Raw genomic sequence first — 10,463 nt, 5'->3', positions numbered from 1 at the left:
GCCAAGTACACAAACGCATGCACACTCTGATACACGGGTAGCAGGAGCAATTTGCACCTGCAGCCTGTGTTTCCTCTTCTTTAGGAGGCCCTGGTGGTCACCCCAGCCACACCTCTGGTCTCTTATTCCAGGTGCCCTCAAGCACTCACATGCCTTCTGTGGACATATACTAGTGGGGTGGAAATCTCAACCGACACAGAAGTTGCACAATCCATGCACCACTATGCATTCCCTGGAAAGGCAGAAATCAAAGATGCCACCAGATAGCTGCCCTGTGAAATGACTCAGATTGCAAGGCCTGGCAGTGGAGCAGATTTACAGGGGAAGGTCAAGGGCTCTGTTGAGGGCATATTCATGGGAGATGCCCCAGGTCCTCAAAATGGGATGCACAGTTAAAGAGGGGGTCTGGAGCTCAGAAAAGAGGTCTAAGCTGGATACTTAAATCTGGAAGTCATCATGTAATAGGTGGCACATAAAAGCTACAGGAGTGGACGGATTACCCAGAGAGAAAGTGTGGGTGGAGATAGAGCGAAACAGTTAACAGGGAGCTACTTACAACACCTGAAACTGTTTTGTAAGTACTAACTCATTTCATTCTGGACAGCTCTATAAAGTAGTAATATTATTATCATCCCCACTTTACAAATGAGAAACACTGAGAGGACGGGAAGTAAATGGAAGGACTGGAATTCAACAAGAGAATTGGGTTCCAGAACCAAACCATTAGGCTTTATTCCCTTGTATAGCTCTTAAGCATCAGGCTCTGTATTCTGGTACTGAGTCTAGAGTTATGCTGTCAATATAATAGCCACGAGACACATGTGGCTACTAAGCACTTGCAATGTGGCTGGTCTAAATGACTATGTGTAGTAAGTGTGAAGTACACACCAGAATTGAAAGAGAGAGAGAAAAGAAAGGAAGGAAGGTAGAAGGGAAAGAAGGAAAGAAATCCCATTGATCTCTTTAGAGAGGGAGGCAAACCATAAAAGACTCTTAAATGCAGAGAACAGGGGTGCCTGGGTGGCTCAGTCGGTTAAGCGTCCAACTGACTTCAGTTCAGGTCATGATCTCACGGTCTGGTCTGTGGGTTCAAGCCCCGCGTCGGGCTCTGTGCTGACAGCTCGGAGCCTGGAGCCTGCTTCGGATTCTGTGTTTCCCTCTCTTTCTGCCCCCTCCCCCGCTCATGCTCTGTCTCTGTCTCTGTCTCTGTCTCTCTCTCAAAAATAAATAAAAACATTAAAAAAAAATTAAATACAGAGAACAAACTGAGGGTTGATGGGAGTGGGTTAAGGAGGCATTAAGGAGGGCACTTTTCAGGATGAGCACCGGGTGTCATACTTAAGGGAGAATCACTTCAGGGTTCTACTCCTGAAGCCAAGACTACACTGTATGTGAACTAACTTGAGAATTAAAAAAAAAAAAAATCTCATTGATATCTTTAATATTGACTCACATGTTAAAATGATATTATATATATATTGGATTAAATAAAATTATAAAATTAACTTCGCTTCTTTTCTTTTTCTTTTTTTTAAATTGGCTACTAGAAAAAATGTTGTATATGCAACTCTCATTATACTTCTATCGGGCAGTGCTAATCTAGTGCAGGGTTACTTGACCTTGGCACGTTTGGCATTGGAAAACTATTGGGGGGGGGGTTTGTTCTGTGCATCGCAGGATGTTTAGTAACATCTCTGGCCTCTACTCACTAAATGCCAGTAGTACCTACACCACTTAAAAATGTCCCTAGATAGTACAAAATGTCCCCTAGAGGAGAAACCACTGCTGGCTGAGACCACTGGTCTGAAGAAAGTCCAACATTTGGGCTTTGAGTGGAAGAGAAAGAGCTGCCAAAGGAGACTGGGAAGGAACAGCCAAGGAGGTGGAGGAGAGCCAAGGGGGGTGTTACAGCAGCCAAAAGAGTGTTTCAAGTACTTGGTCATGATCCTTTAAAATGTCAGTCAAGTCACGTCACTCCCTGCTGAGAACCATCCATAGGTTTGCCATCACATTCAGAATAAATGCCAACTGCTTACCATGGCCTCTACATAGGGTGACTATATAATTTAGCATCTAAACCTAGGGCACCCTTGAGAGTGAAAGGAGGCAATAGTAATAACTATGCCGGGACAGCCCAAGGCATGCAGATGTGTATGGTCATCCTAAGCTCTGGCCCCTGCCCTTGCCTTGCTCACTCACTCAGCTACTAGAACCTTCTTGATGCTCCACCAAGATTTCAGGTTTGGGGCTACCACATGGCTTTACGTTTGTTGTTCCCTCTACCTGGAACCCTCTTCCTCCAGATCTTCTTAGATTACCTCGCTTTGTTCAGGACTTTACTCAAACATGACATCCTCACAGAGGATCCTCCTGACCTCCTATCTAAAATAGCCACCAATCCCCTAGTCACTCTGTGTCCCCTCCCTCACTTCATCTTACTTTGCAGCATCTATTAATGTTGCTGCCATTATATTATGTATGTTGATATATTTGTTTAAGTGATCCCTATACCCAGTGTAGGGCTTGAACTCACAACCCCAAGATCAAGAGTCACATGCTATACTGATGGAGCCAGCCAGATGCCCTGATATATGTGTTAATTGTCGGTGTCCCCAACCAGAAGATAAACTCATTGAGGGTAGAGATTTGTCCCTTTCGTTCACTGCTGACTCTCCAGCACCCAGCACAGTGTCTGGCATGTAGTAGATGTACAATAAATAAATACTGGATGGCAGAATAAACTCATTTGAGAAGCTTGTCTGTGATGGCAAAGTAAGCTAGGACAATAGCTGGAGGGTGATGTAGAATCCAGGGTTTGTTTGCTTCTGCTTTTGTTTTGTTTTAAGATGGGAAAGAGTAGAGTATGGATCCAGTAACAAGGACTTTTATGAAAAGGCTTCCAGCTTGACAATGGAGTTCCCGGGGGTGGGGATCATTTTTTTGTTCATGACTACGTCCCTTAATACCTAGGAAAGTGCCCAGCTCATAGTGGGCATTCTAAAATAGTTATAAAAGAAATAAATGAAGTAATGATGATGTTGATAACACAATTCTATTGCATTTACCCTATTCCAAGCATCGTCCCAAGTATTTGACATCTATGAACTCGTTTACACCTCACAACAGTCTTAGAGGTTACTGCGACTCTCTATTATAATCCCGCTTTTTTGAGACATAGGGAAGTTAAATAACTTCCCCGAGATCACACAGCCAGTAAGCGGTCGAGCTGGGATCTTATCCGGGCAGGCTGGCACCAGCTGGTAACCACTGCATCCTGCATCAGAGTGGGGGAAACCAAGCAGGAGACTCCTGCATCAGGCCAGGCAGTAGGGACTGGTTTCAAGGTGGAAGAAGAAGGAACAAATCCAAGTGATGCTGGATCGTTGTCTGGGTGACTGAGTGAGTAAAGGTGACAGGCACCAATGGGAACACAGGAGAAGGTGAGAAGTTCAGTGTGGCCATACTGTTTGTGAGATCCATGGAATACTGGTAGGAGAACCTGGAAAGAGGCCTGGCCTGGAGTAGACTGGAGACTGGTAGACTGGAAACCATGGGGGTACAGGAGATACCCAGGGCAGCTAGTGCAGAGCAAGAGGGAGGAGACCTGGGATAGAACCCTGGGGAGCAGCAGGGAACTCTGGGAACGGTGGGGTGTCTGGGAAGGGAAACTCTGGGAAGAAGGAGGAAAATCAGAAAAGAATGGAGTGCCAGGGGCCAAGGCCAGAGAAGACCAAGAACAAGCTCTGGGTCACCAGTCCAGGGACTCAAAGAGGAAGATGTGCAGTCACAAGGTCACAGAGGCCCTGGCATGAATGGGTGGGTCAAGGCAGTGGCCAGATCCGTGGATTGGGAAGTGTCTGTGGGTTGCAAAAGCAGTTTTGAAGAAGAGGCAGGTCGGTGAGAGAGCCCAGCAGGGCCTCAGGAGGAATTTGCTTGCTGACGGGAGGGGAGTCAGGAATAGGCAGAAGGGTGAGCCCCAGGGAACCTCAGTGCAAAGGGAGGGAGGCAGAAGCGGGACCTCTGCTCTCCCCACTTACCCTGTCCTCCCTACCCCAGAGCTGAGTAAGCCGGGAGATTTCCAGAGGCAGGTATCAGCTCTCGTGATACTTCTCCAATGTCCGGCCCCCACCCTAGGTCACTCCCGTCTCCTCTTGGGGCTGGTATTCAGATTCCCGAATGGACATGGCCAGAGCTCCAGAGAGTTAGGTTGCATGAGACCTCTGCTGGGTCTGGCACCGAGCCTCTGACTGTTGGGTGGTAGCGGTATCTGGGGGGTGGATGGCTGGTGCAGAGATGCTCAGGGCAGCGGTTGGGAGTTACTAGTTGTGCGGAAATTTCTTTTTAAGCTTTTTTATTTACTTTGAGGGGGGAGGGGCAGGGAGAGAGGGAGAGAGCGAATCTCAAGTTCCACGTGGGGCTCAAACTCCCAAACCGTGAGGTCATGACCTGAGCTGAAACCGAGGGTTGGACGCTTAACCAACTGAGCCACATAGGTGCCCAGCAGTGCAGTAATTTTCGTCAGTCTCTGGGACACAAGGGCAGGACGCAGGTCAGGTTTGCTCACGGTCAGCTCCCCTGTGCCTAGCAATGTCTGGCACTTAGTAGGTGTTTGGTAAGTATTGGCGGAGTGGGAGTGATGGGGAGGTCAGCTGGGGGCTCCTGGAGTCCTCTACCTTCTCTGTGGAGGAGGTGGCCTCTTGGGAAACAGTAGAGTCACAGTGGGCACAACCCGGAGCCAGGGTCTGGGGGGAGATGCCAAGGAGGGAGGGCTGGAGCACCTGGGTGTCACTCAGTCTTCCCTCACCCCTCCACTTGTGTCTGGGGACACTGAGACCCACAGAGGAGCAGAAACATCTGGAGGGCCTCACGGTGAGGGAGCAGGTGAGCCTGGATATTAGAGGCCTTCCTGTGCCTTGGTTTTCTTATCTGTAAAATGGGATGATAACACAGCTGCCCACTCCTTAGGCTTGTTGTGAGGATAAAATGAGGTAAGATGCATAAAATACCTGGTGTTTAGGGTGAAAACTTGGAAATGTTAGCATTTGGGATAAGCCTTTGTCTCCATACATTTTCTCTCTGGGACCTTCATCTGCTTTCATGGCTTTACCTCCTTTAAGCCAAATTTGGTTCCCAAATTTATATCTCTAATGCAGACATTTTTTTCAGAGCTTTGGACCCATGTATCCAACTGCCCGGCGTCTTTTTCCGTATACTCGTGTTGGTCCGCCAATGTGCCAAGATCTAGAGGGATGGTGTGCCGGGCCTGCCCAGGGCCTCCCCCAGGCTCTCTGTGCCAAGGACCACTTCCACAGGGCTCCCAGCCCAGATGTCAAGCACCCCCATCAGCACTTTCCTGCTTGCTGTTCCATCCTGAGAACCATCTGAGCCTCTTTGCCTCACCCCCTCCCTGACCCCTGCTCGTCCCAGGCCCTTCCTGTCCTCCCCTTGGCCTCCTCCCCTGCTCCCCTGGGACCTATCAGTGCTCACTCCCCACCTCCACAGCTGCTGCCACAGCTGGTCGCTGACGGAATGTGCAGCTGCTGAGAGCCACATGTGCGGAACAGGCAGTGCGCAGCTACCCCTGGGGCCAAGCGGGGGTGGGGGTGGGACCATCTGTCTGTGTCTGTTCATCCATCTACACCACACACACACACACACACACACACACACACACAGGGTCCTGATCTCCTTCTCCAGGGAAGGTGGTGGACAGTATTTGTTTGGACCCCTTCTCTGTCCCTGGGCTGCAGAGTCCATGCTCCATCTACAGGGATCCAGTGGTCCCAGCTTGGGGGTCCCTGAGGGCAGACTGGCTGGGCTGGTTTAGCTGTCCTGGTGCCTGTATCCTCCCTGCCCCTGTGTGTAGGCAGCACTACCCCTGCCCCCCGCCTCCCCCTCCCCGAGACTGCCAAGGACCAGAATGGCGGCCTGGGTGATCAGAGCCTCCCTTGCTTTTCCAGACCCTGGGGGGTGGCCCGCAATGGAGGAAGCCAGAGGCCTCAGACACATTCCAGAGCCCCCTGGGCAGCGCCTGAGGCTCCAGAGGAGTCTCAGCCCTGGGGCAGCGCCAGCGGCATCTGCCCTGGTTCCCACACTCTGGCCTCTGGAATCTCTGCGAATTTCTCTTCCATGTGTGCATGATGTCAGCAGGACAAGGACGCTGGGAGTGGAGAGGGGGGGTGGACTGAGGACACTTTGCTCCCTGAAGTCAGATGGCTGTGAAGAGTGGAAACACGGGAGAGTCCACCCAAAAAAGAAGGGGTGACTTGACCTCTTGCTCCCAAGCCTGACTGGGTCCCGACACTGCTCAGTACATTCCTCTCAGAGCCCCCTGCCATCTCTGGGGCCTCAGTTTCCTCATCTGTAAAACAGAAACAAGACTAGCAGCTACCTTCCTAAATGTAATATGAAGGCTATAAAATCTTGACCCTTGGGGGATGCCCTTCATGCTCTAGGCACAGCTCACCCTCTCATCGCTTCCCTGACCTCTACCCCACTCCTGCCATTTTTCATATGTTTTAGGACATATAATAAAGGTTCATACTTCTGAGTCTGTATTCTGTCCATCTTGAAAGCCTTTCTCTTTATCTGGAAAATTCCCACTCAGCCTTCAGAACCCAGCACTTGAGTCCGTCTCCAAGAAGCCTGTCCAGCCTCCCTTGGGCACTGCTACTGCCCCTTTGTACTTCTTTGGTGCCCTCTGTGGTAGCCTGATCTTCCTGTACTGCTGTCTGTTTACTTCCCCTGACTATGGCCTTCAGGAAGCTGTCCTTTCTGGGGCTGATGGCCACTCTCAGGAGCCCAGGCACAGCACCCATGACATGCGGGTGTCAGAACATAATCAGGACATGGCTGTATGCGTGGCCCTCACCCAGATGCTACCAGGTAGAGCTCCCCACATATCCCCACTAGTCTGGTCTTAACAGGAAGAGGGAGTAGCATAGTCCTTACCAGCTGCCAAAGCATTTCTTAAACCCAGAAAAGAGCCACTGTTTCCCTTCCCCTACCCAGGTCAGCCAAGTCAAAATCCCACTGTAGAGATGGGGAAAAATTGAAGCCCAGAGAAGAGAAATTGGTAGTAAAGAGTAGATTAGAATTCAGGGCTCCTACCCTAGTCTAAGGCTCTTAGGCCCTTTTCCGACCCCTAACTCCCTCCTGGAGGTTAGGGCTGGGAAGTGATAATGGGGTCAAGGCAGGGCCCCATTGGTTTGAATTGGATTCCACCATGCTCCCTGGTATTGACAAGGAAACCTCACTCTATTGCACCGTTAGTGATGATGGAGAATTTTAAGACCATCTGGCACAAGCCATCCTGGGGGTAGATGGGTGTGGGCCCTAGGGCCCAGAGAGGGTGTGTCAGTTCAGGTCTTCGAGGAGACATACCCTAAGGTGAATTAGAGGTGCAAGAGACTCATTAGGGAAACCACTTGTAAGGATAAAGGGTGGGAGCAGGGATGAGTAGGAAGATCCTTTTGAGCCTGACACCTGTGAAAGACAGGGAACAGGAAGGAGGACTGGGTAGGAAGAGCCTCACACTTCAGTACAGCTCTGACAAGGTCTTGGTCAGGCCTGGGGTAGAGATTCCCCATTAGGGGAGTCCCACAGCCAGCAGAAATAGCCCGACTCTAGTTTCTCCATTGTGCCCAGTCACTGACTGAGGGCAGTCCCGGGAGACCATGCTGTCTACTTCCTGAAAGTCACAGTGGATCTGAAGTTACAGCCGCTGGAGACTGTTCGCTAATGACAGTCCTTGCCGCCGCTTCTCTTGAAGGCACAAACGAGTGATGTACCCTCCTGGCAGCTGCAGAGGGTCCGTGCTTTGCCAGGTCACCCAGCCCAGCAAGCAGGTGACAAGTTCACACTCCTGGGATGTGGCTGCACTGTCCTAACATGGGGGTGAGCTTTAAACCACTTGGATCTTCGCAGGGCTTCCAGGGGATGCTTTGCCAGAGGAATGAAAGAATGACGATTCAGAGGAAGTCAGGTGAAAACATGGTGTTTCAAAGGGAATAGCACTGAATCTAGAGCAACGGCCTGGCATGAAATGTCCTTTCCGCAACTACTAGTGTGTGTCCTCAGACAAGTTCCTTCTCCTCTCTAACACTTGGCCTTCACCCTTGCAAGATGTGGAGGAGAATATTTCACTCATGCTTCCCCTGCCCAGATCCAAAACAGTCGGGCAAAAGGAACAAGTATTTTTATCTCTGTAAAGATGGCTCTTCTTCTTACACAGGTGCCCATTAAAGGCCAGTCCTCAAGCTTTCCCCTTGGAGTAACCCAAGGGGCAGAATATCATTTGTACGACCTCTGAGGTTCAAGGGGACGTAGCTCAAGCTAACAATGAAAGCTCAAAATTTTTTTTAAATGTTTATTTATTTTTGAGAGAGAGAAACAGCACGAGCAGGGGAGGGCAGAGAGAGAGGGAGAGAGAGAATCACAAGCAGGCTCCACGCTGTCAGTACAGAGCCCAATGTGGGGCTCCGTCCCACAAACCGCGAGGTCATGACCTGATCTGAAATCAAGAGTCAGACATTTAACCAACTGAGTCACCCAGGCACCCCCAAAGCTCAAATTTTCTGGTGTGTGTTTCATCTTAAAAATATACAGGAGAGAGTTAGTATAGAGTAGCACTTAAGATACGGACAACTTGAGTTTAAATCAAGCTCTGTGAGTTACTGACTATGGACTCCGGGTGAGTTACTTTACCTGTCTGAATCTCAGCTTCCTCCTTTGTAAAACAAGATAATAGCTTCATAAGGTTATTGTGAAGATCAAATTAATTGATTTATATGAAGTGCATAGAAAATCTATTATATTTACTGTTATGATGTGCATTTGTCATTTATTCCTCGAGTTACTTGTTCATAAAAAAATTTTTTTAATGACTTACTGGCAAATAAAACTGACCATCAATAAGGAAAAGGAAAGAAAGGCAAAGAAGTAGAACCGTTAGTTCTCAGGTCTCAGCCCTCAGGTCTTTCAGCTTTGCAGGTTGAAAAGCGAGGGCACGACAGAGGAGATAGAATTATGTGCCTGATTTCTCCATCCCATTGTTCCAAGGCACAGTCACACCTCTTCCATGTTGTAGGGATTTTGCTCCCAAATCCAGCCCAACATCCTGTCAGAAAGTGGAGGATTCAGTTAGGGCACCAGAGAGTTCAGTCTGTTTGCTCAAGGCCTGGGCAGGTGGAGATGTTGGACCACCAGCTCTCCCACCACCCCTCTGCACCCTGCCCTTTCCGTCACCTTAGACATGGCCCATCAGCGACAACCAGGATAAACAACTCTGGTACCGCTGGCCTTATGGACATTATAAAAACTTCACAATGAGACGGAGACATCTCAGAACACAAAATTTCCATGACGTTCCCAAGTAGGTGACCTCAGGACCCCTCAAGGAATCTGCTGGATGGGAGGTGTGAGGAAGGAAGTGGATGAGGAGTCGCATTTCTCCTTATCCCTGGCCGGCTGGGAAGGTGGAGAACTTCAGGCTGGAGAATCAAGGAGGTACAGTTGGGTCTAGTCTTGCTTGGAGGCAGCGAAATGGCTAAGGTAAACTTGGAGGTCCCCAGTTATACCAGGCTGATGGGTATAATGGTACGTGGGACTCAACCTCCAGGATGGCCCCTGATTATCTCCACTTCCTGGTGTTGACACCCTTGTGTAGTTCCCTCCCACACTGTATCAGGTTGGTCTGGGTGACCAATAGCACATGGTAGAAGTGATGATATGTCACTTCTGAGGCTGGGTCTTAAAAGACAGTCTTTTAAAGTAAGTTTGCCTTGCTCTCTCTTGGATTACTCTGGAAGAAGCCATAGCTATATCATGAGGACACCTGGGCAATCCCATGGCAAGGAACTAAGACTACCTGCCTACAGCCATGTGAGTGATCCACCTTGGAAGCAGATCGTCCAGCCCTTGACAAGTCTTCAGGTGACTTCAGTCCCAGCCAACAGCATGACCACAACCTCCTGAGACACTCTAAGCAAGAACCACCCAGCTAAGCTGATCCTAGATTCCGGCCCCAAAGAGACCGTGAGATAATAATTGTTTGTTGCTCTAATCTGCTAAGTTAATTGGCATAATTTGTTACAAAGCAATAGATAACTAATGTGCCATAAGACTTCCATGCCTTTGGTTTCCTACCCAGATGGGTGATCCTTTGGTGATCTTTTTAGGAGGGATATTCAAAATATTTTACAACCAGTTCCGAAATGACATTGGCTGCAAACAGCTGGCCCAGTCCTAACAGCCCTGAATTTGACTGTTCAATTATAGGCACATTTATTGACACCCACTTAGGGCTGGGGGACCCCAAAATGAAGCGGGAGATTCTCCTTTGGGATATGGAAGAAAGAACTATGAGCCTATATAGGATGCAAGGGAGAAAGTGATCTATCCCTTATGATATCCTGGGTTTTGAGAGAGCCTAGTTGAGGAAGTTGTATTTGAGATGAGTCTTG

This window comes from Panthera pardus, unplaced genomic scaffold, assembly GCF_024362965.1.
Source record: "Panthera pardus isolate Hobbes unplaced genomic scaffold, ASM2436296v1 HiC_scaffold_11, whole genome shotgun sequence".
Classification (NCBI taxonomy): domain Eukaryota; kingdom Metazoa; phylum Chordata; class Mammalia; order Carnivora; family Felidae; genus Panthera; species Panthera pardus.
Note: the sequence above shows the minus strand (reverse complement) of the source record.